The sequence below is a fragment of the Podarcis raffonei genome, chromosome 14, assembly GCF_027172205.1.
Source record: "Podarcis raffonei isolate rPodRaf1 chromosome 14, rPodRaf1.pri, whole genome shotgun sequence".
In the NCBI taxonomy this organism is placed as follows: Eukaryota; Metazoa; Chordata; class Lepidosauria; order Squamata; family Lacertidae; genus Podarcis; species Podarcis raffonei.
In genome coordinates this window covers 1,871,941-1,884,179 of record NC_070615.1, presented here as the reverse complement: position 1 = coordinate 1,884,179, position 12,239 = coordinate 1,871,941, and the positions used below count along the sequence as shown (strand labels likewise).

General features: G+C 45.2%; 1 protein-coding gene across 4 annotated transcripts in view; it reads left to right on the top strand.

The window, feature by feature from the left end:
* THSD4 (thrombospondin type 1 domain containing 4) overlaps positions 1-12,239 on the top strand; it is a 507,461-nt gene that overhangs the window by 256,725 nt on the left and 238,497 nt on the right. The window lies entirely within an intron of this gene.

Below are 12,239 nucleotides of genomic sequence, written 5' to 3'. Positions count from 1 at the left end.
AATGTGGTGCCCAGGACTAGGCAGAGGATTGGACTAGATGACCCTTGGGGTCCCTTCCAGCTCTAAGAGTCTAGACAAGACTGGGAGAGAAATCATTCTGTGTACTTTCTCACAGCTCTCTTTGTCTGTCCTTCAGAGCCCCCCACTATCAGGCCTCCTGACTTTTTGGCACCTACTTATAAACTCTCTCTTCCTCATCTTTATCAAGAACCAAACACAAGATGGGGGGGGGAATCAGCTGGCTTGAGGGAATAGTTTCAGGGAAAGAACCCTAAGGGCAGGGAAGGCCCAAAGAGGCCATTGGGGACGGAGCATGCTCAGTAGGCATGGAATGCTGGCTGGCGGTTGAAGGAGGGGTAGAAAACATGGGGTGAAGTGGTACAATGGAGAGCAGTGGGAAAGGGCATGGCTGGCTGGAACCCTGAGAAGCACTTGGCACTGTAATGGTTGGTTGTGAGCCTTCCTTGATACAGTCATCTTTCTCGGTCTCCTGCTCTACCACAAAGAACTAAGTTGTTCTTTCTCATTGGTGATTTCCACCACACCATAACCCCATTGCACTAAGGCAACTTTCGGAGAGGATGGTTGGAACCCTGCCATGTGTTTTGTCTGGATTCCTGTTTCTTTCCTCCACTGTAGAAAATGGCTGAAGAATCTCTCAGGTCAAAAATGAGGTCCTGGGAGCAGACTGTTGTGCTTAATGTGTGGCAAAAACAATCTTTAAAGAAATATGGGGAAAAATTATCTCTCTATCTGCTTAATTAAGATTCCCGAGGTGGTATGAGTCAGGATTGTGTGGCTGCCCGCAGCTGGTGAACTGCCACATTTATATAAAATTGATTGAGGTTATTTATCTTTTAAAGGCATTTGTCAGGAACGAAGCTCACCAGAGCGCAGGGAAGAGTTAGACTCAGAAATTGAGCTAAGAGAGAGAGAGAGAGAGAGAGAGAGAGAGAGAGAGACTCTGTAGATGAGAGCTGACTAACAGAGCCAAGAAGGAGCAGTTTGACCTCCCCTTCCCTGTTAGCTCTCAAGAAGCGGGAGACTTAGGAGGCAGCCAGAGCATTGCTAGGCAATCAGCAGATAAGCAGAGGACTGAGACTGAGTTAAGTGAAAGTGAGGAGGGTGGCCGTTCTAGATCAAAGGACAATGAAAGGGCAAGAGGGGAACGGCGGGAATTTGGTGTCCTTCCTGCTGTGGGAGGAGTGAAGCTTCAGACTCACCAACTATTGTCAATGCGAGCAGGTGAGAAGCCATGCTCTGGATGTGTGTTATTCTGTTTTTTTGGGGGGTTTTTTTGGTAAATAAACATACATAAAACTGCCAGAGAGTCATTACTTCTTAATCGGGGGTTGCTCGCCTGCCTGAGATCATTACAGCATTTATATACTAGGGATGGCATGGAGAGCAAATCGCCCCATCTGTCCTGTCCTGATCCAGGTGGGGATTGTGTTTGATTCTGCTCCTGAGTTTGCACATTGCTGGATTCCCCCACTTATGCCTTAGGGATCTCATAGAAGGTTGCTCTGGGTTGGGAAGGGGGAGAAATTCAATTCAGTTCACAAATTTGTGCTTTCTAAAACAAGATGAAGAGAAACATGGCCATCCTTCAAAATTCAGGTAGGTAGCCATGTTGGTCTGCCGTAGTCGAAACAAAAAAAATCCTTCCTTAGAGACCAACTAAGTTTGTTATTGGTATGAGCTTTTGTGTGCATGCACACTTCTTCAGATTCTTCAAATTCACACATCCAAATTTTGTAATGATGTTCTCCCAGCAATGTTTACAAAAATGCATATATTAGTGGGAAATGTGCATCAAAATGAATATACTAGTGAGAATAATGTACAAAAATGCATCAGATGAGGAGAAAATGCTTGAGAAATACAAAACACATTTATTGGGAGAAAGTTGGGATGTGGGAAAGGGCTTTCTTGGTGGTTGCTCCCAGACTCTGGAACGCCCTCCCTAGAGAGACTCGACTGGCTCCCTCCTTGCTGTCCATCTGCCAGCAGGTGAAGACTGTTCTATTCCAAGAGGTCTTTGGGAACTGGATGTTTTTTTAACAAAAGTGTTTTTAATAGTGCTGTGATGTTTCTGCATTTTAACAGATTAGTTTTGACATAATTTTAATCCTGTTATAGTTCAATTACCTTTTAACTATTATATTGTCTGGAGGGTGGCAACATGAGAGCAGGCCTTTTCTGCATTGGTTCCCCGCTTGTGGAATGCTCTCCCCAGGGAGGTTTGGCTGGCACCTTCATTGTATGTTTTTAGGTGCCAGGCAAAAACGTTCCTCTTCTCCCAGGCCTTTGGCTGATTAACATCCTGTACCCTTTGAAATGTCTTTGTGTGAGGGGGTGGAGGGGATATTGGTTTGTGGGGTTTTTTGTTCTTGTTTTTGTTATGTTTTATTTGTTTTTATCTCACATTTTTACTGTAAACTGCACTGAGATCAACGGATGGTGGTATACAAATTTAATTAAAAATAAAGAAATATGTTTTATCCTTTTATCTGTTGTTTGTTTTTATTTTTTGTTTAGATTGTGTCATCCATGTCCATGGCACTTTATAAGGATTGAGAGAATGGGTCCCTGCCTGAAGGAGGTTACAGTCCATAAAAATGGTCAAGAGAGGAAGGTGGCCGGGGGAAGGGAGGCGGGGCTCAAGGGAGAAGGTTGGGTCCTCAACAGCTATGACTCCATGGAAATGACATCAGTGCTGTTTTGACAAGGCCCCTGCTGAGCGAGTCTGGCGCTTTCGCTGAAGAGCTGTCCCTTTCAGGACAAAGTGTTTCTGTGGGTGGGGGGTGGGAGGGCATCCATCCCAGCTCCCCCTCCTTGTTTAGCCCTGCCATCATAAGGCTTTCATTTCCAGCCCAGCAGGAAGCAAAGAAAGCCCTGAGCCAAAGGAGAAGGAAGTTTCTAATTACCCACAATAGCTACTATGTTACAAGCTGCTTGGCTAAGAAAAGGCAAAAAATAATAATGTTTGTAATCCAAGCAAAACAAATTATTTTGCAAGTTGACAATTGGATCAGGGCGCAAGCAGGCTTGATAACACGGCTATCAGTGCTTTGCAGCTTGGCCGTCAACCAGTTTTTGCTGTGCTTAGAACTGAGCAAGCACTGGCAGTCTACCAATGCTGGCTTTGCTCAGTGGCTTATTCTCATTTTTGAGAGAGGCTTTTCAGCTTGTCCTTCTCCCTGTGAACTGAGGCATACCTAGAGTTCTCCCCTCATTCACTGCAGCTGATCTCTCCCCTGTGTGTCAGCTGAAGGGCCTCGGAGGAGACATCTGCCAGAGCTTCCATTTTTATTAATGACATTGGAAGAGGGGATTTCAAGAAGCTGCTTATTATTTGTTCCTCGGCTCAGAAATGAACCACAGCAGCTCATATTTGTGTGCATTATGGGTCAGATGGACAACAAAAGTGCACCATTTAAGCACTTTAAGCCCTTTAAACACAGTGACAATCATCAGTCTTGTTTAGATATCTGTTTGGATATAGGGACTGCCTATATATGTTCAAGTCAGGGTGGAAGACATATTTTTGTTAATATCACCTGAACTTTTTCCTCCCATATTTACAAATAATAACAATGAAAGCTGAAGCTTTGTAACTGTTTTTCCATGACCTCCCCCTTACAATTCTTTTGTGAAATCCTAAGAAGAAAATTATTTTAATGCTGCTTTTAATCAAATTAAAGCCATTTTGATTCAAAACTCCATTAACTTTCCTGGAAGTGCCTTTCCTGCAACTTTCTCAATGATTCCACTAATTCAGAAAAGCTCCTGTACCAGATCAGCAGGAGTGTCACAAAATACAGTAAATAGTGAACTGATTTCCGCACATTGCAAATGCTAAGTCGGCCCTTTCAAGGAGGATTCAGTTGTTAGAAAAATGAAATTTAAAGCTTTCCTTCCTTCCTTCCTTCCTTCCTTCCTTCCTTCATGGAGGCTTGTGCAGATGGAGCAATAAGTGAATTACTTAATCCTTATGGAAGCCTGTGTTCCAGATTTTGTGGTTTACCTTGGTGGTTCACTGGGGACCAACCCAATTCAACACACCCCAGACTTGCGTGCACATTGAATCGAAGCCATTCAGTTCGATTGTGCACTTTTCCAGATTTTCAAATGCATTTTTGGTCCACAAAAAGTATTAGTATAGAGAGTTTCCATGCTGCAGCAGAAGTTAACTTTAGTGAACTAAATCCTTGCTTGGACCACACCTTTAGTTGAAAAGTATTCAGTTTGACACTTGGTGTAAAAATAATAAATAATAAATGAAGTAGATACCTGATATGAAAGTTTCCATAGTCCCAGCTAACTATCTAGTTGGAGGAACAAAGAGGCCATACTTGTTCCTTTGCTTTCAGAAGATAGACTTAACATGTCCTCTCACCTCGGGGTCCAGAGAAAGTGTCTGAGGAGTAGGAAGTGGTAAACAGCATGCATCCTAGGATTTATTACTCTAAACATTGAAGAGGTAGTCAGCACAAAGATAAATTTATAGGGACAGTCAGAGAACCCCCCACTCCATCTGTCTTAACCCATGCAACCCCACTCAGCAAGCTGAATTGCACCCAAACTTCCATCAAAATGGACATAGAAAAATATGTATTTTACATAAAAGATGCATGTAAAATGTGTCTTTTGCTAATGAACACATTGAAAAGCATGGGAAAAAGTGTATTCATGTGCACAAAATACTGCTTTGCTATTTGTTCCAAATTGCATTGCAATACTTTGATCAGTCTCCTGTTAAAACTCACCAAAACTGTTAATAGCAACATTATGTGAAAAAGAACAGGCTGCAGATATTTTCTGGTGGTGATGTGGAAACACTTTTTTAAAGTTGCAATTTAATAATAATTGCATCACCTCTCCTACTCACCTCCCATTTATTTTCTCGCATCGTTAAGACTTTGGCCACCATACAGAACTGTGAAGGGGATTTGGACAAAATGTAACCCAGCTGCTTCTGAGCAAGCTCTGAGGAGGACCAGATTTCTCTGCTTTCCCTGTTAGTTCTGTGATCTCCTGAGCTAGCAATCAGTAATGGCCCCATCCAATGCCGAGAGGGATTACTGGTGCTGCAGGAAGTGATCCTGGGAAAACATGAATCTACTACTTTTTCTTTTCAAGTGTGTGTTGCAGGAGATGGGGAGTGGGAGAAAGGGGACTGGACCCCCCCCCCCAGTTCAGACTTTGCAGCTGCTTGTATGTAGATCAGGATAATCTGCCCCTGTCCTGTGCTTGCCCACCTCAAACAGTACAGGTGGAGAGGCACCTGAGTGAGCATTTATCTCTTAAGTGTTGCCAGATCCTGATACAAAGTCACTGGGTGGCCAGGAGCAAAGGAGGATGGGATGCATCTGTACCTGGAGATGCCAATTTTCTGGTGGGGGGAGGGAAGAGGGAAGACTTGGCCTGTTCCAGTGCATTTTGAATAGCACTGTTATCTGCAGAAATTAGTAGGCATAGTATTTCATTGCACAGAAATAAGCATGGTTGGTTGATTAGATTAAACACTGCTTTTTGTGGGGTACCTTTATCAACATTATTAGCAGCCCTAAAGTGGGGTAGCAGGGTGTTACATCAAAGCATATACAAAGCAAACAAATAAATAAGAGGAAAACATGGTGACACACCAATATGAATAAAGGCATCAATATTTCCCAGGCTGGCATGGGTGGTGAACGTTGAGCATCTAAAGTCTGAAGCATAGGAAATAATGTCCCACCAGATGACATAGATGTCAGAATATAGTTCCGTTCCACCTTAAAAGAGTCAGGCATGATTGTTGTGTGTCACATGCCTGTTTACTCCCAGCACTATTCTCGCTGGGAACTTCTGTTTTGTATATAGCTTTTGTTTCTGGCTGTTTTCCTGGATGTGGAAAACATGTTTTTCCTTTGTCATGTTTTTCCTTTGTTCTGATCTATGTTGAATAAAGCTGTAAATATGCTCTCCTGTCTGAATCTTCCATTGTGGAGACTGCTGAAAAGGGTGTGCACGAGTCTTGAAATGTCTCTGAGGCTCGTGTCGCTAATTGCCTGATGCTGTTCTATGGGAGACCGGTGATTGTCTGGAGGCAACTTGGAGGCCTGCCTAATGCCTCCGTCTCCCTGGCAGTATCCGAACAACAGGTTTCAGGCCCATGGCACTTACAGGAGACTAAGACTGCTGAAGACTGCAAGAGGTATGTGGAAAAGGGAGGCTTTTCTGATGCCATGGCAGAGACTTTGAAGTCCGAGCTAACTAATTAGCCTGGCAGAGAAGAGCAAGCAGGCCTCATTGATTTACGAGCTGCTAAAGATAAGGCTGATTGTAAAAGGGAAACCAGCTCATGGCTGAAGTTAAGAGCTGAAATGGATCTTTTACAAGCCTCAGTTGGGGCTCCGTGCCCAAAGCTTAATGGCCACAACTATCAGACCTGGGCAAGGTACTGCAAGGGCCAGATGAGAAGGCTTGGTGTGTGGCATACTGTTTCTGAGGAGCCCCCAGCGCCTCTGACAGATGAATAGGTGGAACAGGATTCAAGAGCCATGGGAATAATTTTGCTCTCAGTAGCTCCTGAAGAGTTAATCACCCTGGCTGGCAAGGCCAGCTCCCGTGAGATGTGGGAAGGGCTTCAGGCCTGTCATCTCCGACAAGAGGCTGGGTCTGTGTTGCTTTACTTCAGAAAGCTACACAGGAAGCGTTTGGAGCCAGGGGAAGACCTTAGAGCCCACGTTTTGCATTTGCAGCATCTCAGACAGGAATTGACTCATAGAGGTTTTAATATGCCTGAGTCTCTGTTTGCAATCCTTAACCTGGAGTCCCTGCATGAGAGCTATCATGCTGTGGCAAGCCAGCTGGCGACTCTTCCTGCGCAGGACCTCACTGCTACAAAAGTTTTGGCGACCTTGCAAAACGAATATGATAGGAGGAATGCAGCTGAGTCAGCTTGTGTGCTTCAGGGGGAGCAGTGTGGGACAGCATTCCAGCCTCCAGGGGGAGCCAAGGCGTTGGCAGCTGTGAAGTGCTGGAACTGTGGGAACCAAGGTCATCTTCAGAGATTTTGCCCGAAGGCTGGAACTAAACAGAAGAAGAAGCCTGCAGATGGCCAGAAGCAGAAGGTGGGTGGGAAGCCCAGGCCAGTGAAAAACAAGGCTTTGTTTGCTGGCACTGCTTCTCCAAAGGCCAAAGGCAGGTTTGTTGTTGATTCTGGAGTGACAAGGCACATTACGAAGGATTGGCACTTGTTTATTTCCTTCACGCCTCAAGATGGAGAGATCCAACAGGCTGATGGTAAGACGTTGAGAGTTGCAGGAGTCAGGACAGTGAAACTGGCAAGTCTGCATACAACCATCAGTGAAGTACTTTTTGTTTCAGATTCTGCAGACAGTTTGCTCAGTGTCCCACAGCTGACTGGGCGAGGCTTTGAGATTTCCTTCAAGAAGAGCGTCTGTGTCATCAGGAAAGGCAAAGAGGACATTTTGCATGTGAAGTTTATAGATGGCTTGTTCTTGATAACTTATGATGACATTGCTGTAGATGTGTCTAATGTTGAATCCCGTTGTGTTGCACAAACTAACAAAGTTCTTCATGCAGGGTGTATTCATGAGGCGCACCGAAAATTTGGTCACATGTCTTGGCAGGCACTGGCCGGTTCAGGGTTTGAACATTAAGCCCTGTAAGTTTCACATGAAATGTGTATCTTGTGCAGAGAACAAGGTGAAGGTTGCTCCAAAAGGCAAGGTGTCTAGCAGACAGGCTTCCAAACCCTACCAGCTAGTCCACGCAGACCTGGTTGGTCCACTTGCGCCCTCTTTGGGTGGAGCAAGGTACTTCATGGTTTTAATTGATTCTTTTTCCAGGTACATTCATGTGTTTATGCTCCAACAGAAGCGTTTCCTAAGTTCAAGGCGTTCTGTGCTTGGTTGGAGAATGCTCACAGTAAACGCATTGGCTGTTTGTTTACTGATCGAGGCGGTGAATTCACTTCGCAGCAGTTTGAAGCTTTCCTGACTGAGAAGGGAATCCAGCATAGCCTCTCAACTCCTAGATCTCCATGGATGAATGGACTTTGTGAGCAAGCAAACCAAACTTTGCTGCAAGGCCTAAAAACCTTGTTGCATGATGCCAATCTCCCTGAAAAATATTGGGCGGAGTCTTTGAATAAAGGTAAAGGTAAAGGGACCCCTGACCATTAGGTTCAGTTGTGGCCGACTCATCTTGTTGCGGCGCTCATCTTGTTTTATTGGCCGAGGGAGCCAGCGTACAGCTTCCGGGTCATGTGGCCAGCAGGACTAAGCCACTTCTGGCGAACCAGAGCAGCGCACAGAAACACTGTTTACCTTCCCGCCGGAGCGGTACCTATTTATCTACTTGCACTTTGATGTGCTTTCGAACTGCTAGGTTGGCAGGAGCAGGGACCAAGGAACGGGATCTCACTCCGTCGTGGGGATTCGAAATGCCAACCTTCTGATCAGCAAGTCCTAGGCTCTGTGGTTTAACCCACAGCGCCACCTGTGTCCCAGTCTTTGAATACTTTTGTTTATTCCTATAACAGGAGACTGTCATCACCTATTGGTTGTACTCCCTATGAGAAGATGTTTGGTAATAAACCTTACGTCAAGCACATGAGAATCTTTGGTTCTGACATGTGGCTACACACCCCACAGTGCAGCAGGCTTGGGAAGCTTGGGGCACATGGTTTGTTCATGGGGTATGAAAAAGAATACAGAGTATTCATGACTGACTCTAAGTCCAATAGGTTCACAAGGAGTGTTGAGTACAGTCCTAAGTGGGGGGAAAATGTGGGAATTTTCCAGAGTCACTCAGAGGAGGATGAAGATGATGTGAAAGAAGCAGATGATGATGAGGTAGAAGAGGAAGCTGAGGATGATGATCAGAGTTCGGGTTCCAGCTCAGTGGGCAGAGCTGTTGCTGTTGTCAGCAACAGTGATGACACAGCAGACTACAAGAGTGCAAAGGCCTCAATCAGACCATCTGATGCGTCTGACACTGAACTGGAAAAACCACTGTTCACCATTGGCCACTGTTCTCCTAAGAAAAGATGAGTGCAGAAGACTTGCGTCTAATACACAGATCTGAAAGGGCCACAAAAGGCAAACCTCCAAAGAGATTTGCTTATGAGTTTGCTAAGACAGCAACTGCTATTCTTAGTAGCTTAGAGAAGGTGTGGGAACCTTCAAGCTTCAAAGAGGTTCAGGAGTTAACCTCTAAAGATGCTGAGCCATCGCTAAATGCCATGAAGGCTGAAGTTGATTCCTTGGATAGGACCCAAACTTGGGAGCTAGTCCCAGTAGTCCCAGGAATGAGACTGGTTGGCAGCAAATGGGTCTTCAAGGCCAAGACAGACCAGACTGGCAAGGTTGTCAGGCACAAAGCCAGATTGGTCGCCAGAGGTTTTTCACAGGTACCAGGACAGGATTACCACGAGACCTACTCACCCACCATCAAGTATGAGAGCATTAGGCTAATGCTCAAGATAGCTGCAGAGGAGAAACTGCACGTTTCTCATCACTACGTGAACACAGCTTTTTTGTACAGGGTTTTGGGGGAGGAGCTGTATATGCTTCCACCTGATGGAGTGCAGATACAGAAGGGAATGGTCTGTAAACTACAGAAATCCTTATATGGTCTCAAGCAGAGTGCCAGGTGTTGGAACACGAAACTCACTGAGACATTGCTTTCTCTAGGTTTTCACCAAGGCAAAGCTGATCCATGTGTGTTTGTCAAGGAGGAGGGGCAAAACAAACTGTATTGTTTATGTTTTGTTGATGATCTTCTTCTGTTTTGGAAGAATCAGGCTTTGTACCAAAGCACCCTAGCTCAGCTGAAGGAGCACTTTGACATGAAGAATCTTGGTGAGGTTTCCAACTATCTTTCTCTGCAGGTGGAGAAGGACCAGGCAGGTAATTTTCTGGTACACCAAACACAGAAAATTGCTGATGTATTAACAAGGCTGAATTTGGTTGATGCAAACCCAGCAGTCACACCGATGGTGACAGGTTACCAGGTAGATAGTACTGCTGAAGCATTTTCTGACACCACACTGTACAGATGCATTCTAGGCAAGTTGAATTTCATTGCTAGATGTTCAAGACCTGACATAGCTGTAAGCACTAACCTGCTTAGCAGACATGCCAACAATCCTACTGTTCAGGATTGGAAAGCTCTGAAGCGCATAGCCCGCTATTTGAAAGGGACTTTGCACTACAGGCTGAGGTTCACCAGTCAGAAGACTGGAGGTCTTGAAATCTTTGCAGATGCTAGTTTTGGAAGTGACACCACGGATGGTACAAGCACTTCTGGAGTATGCTACATGTACAACCACTGTCTGTTTGACTGGCTGTGCAAAAAGCAAACGACAGTAAGCCTAAGTTCCTGTGAAGCAGAACTCAGTGCTCTGTCATTTTCACTCACGGATTGTGAGTGGTTGATGCAACTGTTTCAGGACATCAGAGTTTCTGTGAAATGTCCTATACAGGTGTATCAAGACAATAGATCCTGTTTGGTTTTGCTGAACTCAGAGAGTCGCAAGCAAAGAACCAAATACTTGCAGATTAAGTTACATCATGCAAGAGAGTGTATTCAGAAAGGATTCATTCAAGTGTCCTACATGCCAGGAAATGAAATTCCTGCTGATCTTTTGTCTAAGGTTCTTAACAGAGAACAACTTAAGGTTTATGTACAGAGGTTGCAATTGGGTTGAACCACAGGTACTACAGGTTACACAGAAAGGGGGAGGATGTTAGGATATAGTTCCGTTCCACCTTAAAAGAGTCAGGCATGATTGTTGTGTGTCACATGCCTATTTACTCCCAGCACTGTTCTCGCTGGGAACTTCTGTTTTGTATATAGCTTTTGTTTCTGGCTGTTTATATGGAAAACATGTTTTTCCTTTGTCATGTTTTTCCTTTGTTCTGATCTACGTTGAATAAAGCTGTAAATATGCTCTCCTGTCTGAATCTTCCGTTGTGGAGACTTGAAAAGGGTGTGCACGAGTCTTGAAATGTCTTTGAGGCTCGTGTCGCTAATTGCCTGATGCTGTTCTACGGGAGACCGGTGATCGTCTGGAGGCAACTTGGAGGCCTGCCTGATGCCTCCGTCTCCCTGGCAGTATCCCAACAATAAACATGTTCTGGATCCTCTCATCACCTTTGAAACATGCAGTGTGTGTGTGTGTGTGTGTGTGTGTGTGTGTGTGTCTCCTGCCATCATAGCTAAAGTCTGTAAGTCTTATACCAGGGCTGTCCAACAGGTCGATCATGATTTACCAGTCGATTGCGGGATGCCCCTGGTCAATTGTGGTCAGTCGCTGGATCCTCCACAACAACTTTGGCTTCCCTAAAGGCTCAACAACTCTGGTCAATCGAGTGGGTAGATCACTGCCAGTTTTTTTGTGTGGTGGTTGTAGATCACAGTCTCTTGGAAGTTGGACAGCCCTGTCTTATACCATACAATCAGATACACATTTTACAAGCTTTTCCATTGCAGGGTCATTGAAATCCTCCCTGCAGCTAACATCCATGTCAAAAGCTCTTCCTATCCTGCCTTTTGACTGGCACCCTCAAACTTGCAAAATACACATGTGCATTAAAGAATATGTGAAAACACAAGGAAACAAAACATCATGAGCCCAGCTAGAGCAAGAGCAGAGGTCTGGGCCAACTTTGATTGCCTCCCTTTCCCTTGGAATCCTTCCCTCTGGGCAGTTGGTAGTGGGTGGTCCAGTGATGGTGGACGTGGGCTTTGCCTGCCCTTCTCACTCTCTCCTCCCACTTCTTCCAGGATATTTTCAATTCTTTGGCTTGATAACTGTATTGCAAAATTCAAAGAAGGGTGAGTTTCAAAGAAGAGCTTTGTAATGCTTCATGCACTGCAAGAGTGGGGAATCTCTGGCCATCCAGACATTGCTCTATGATGGCCCCCATCACCCCTGACAATTGGCCTTGCTGGCTGGGGCTGAGGGCAGTTGATGGAGCCCAACATGCTCTGAAGCATCACAAGGCTGTATTGTTTGGGAAGTGAAAATCTGGTGAGCCTGCATTAAAATGTGACCCCATGAATTTTCTCCTCCATCCCTAGGCGGGAAGCCCATGCGGGGAGAGGGGCCACTGCGGCCTTCTTGCCTATAGAACCCAGGGCCAACGGTGTCCCCGAGGCAGAAGTAGTGAAGGCTGGGTTGGGGAGCTCCAGCCTGCCATTAGCTTCTTTCCACTCAA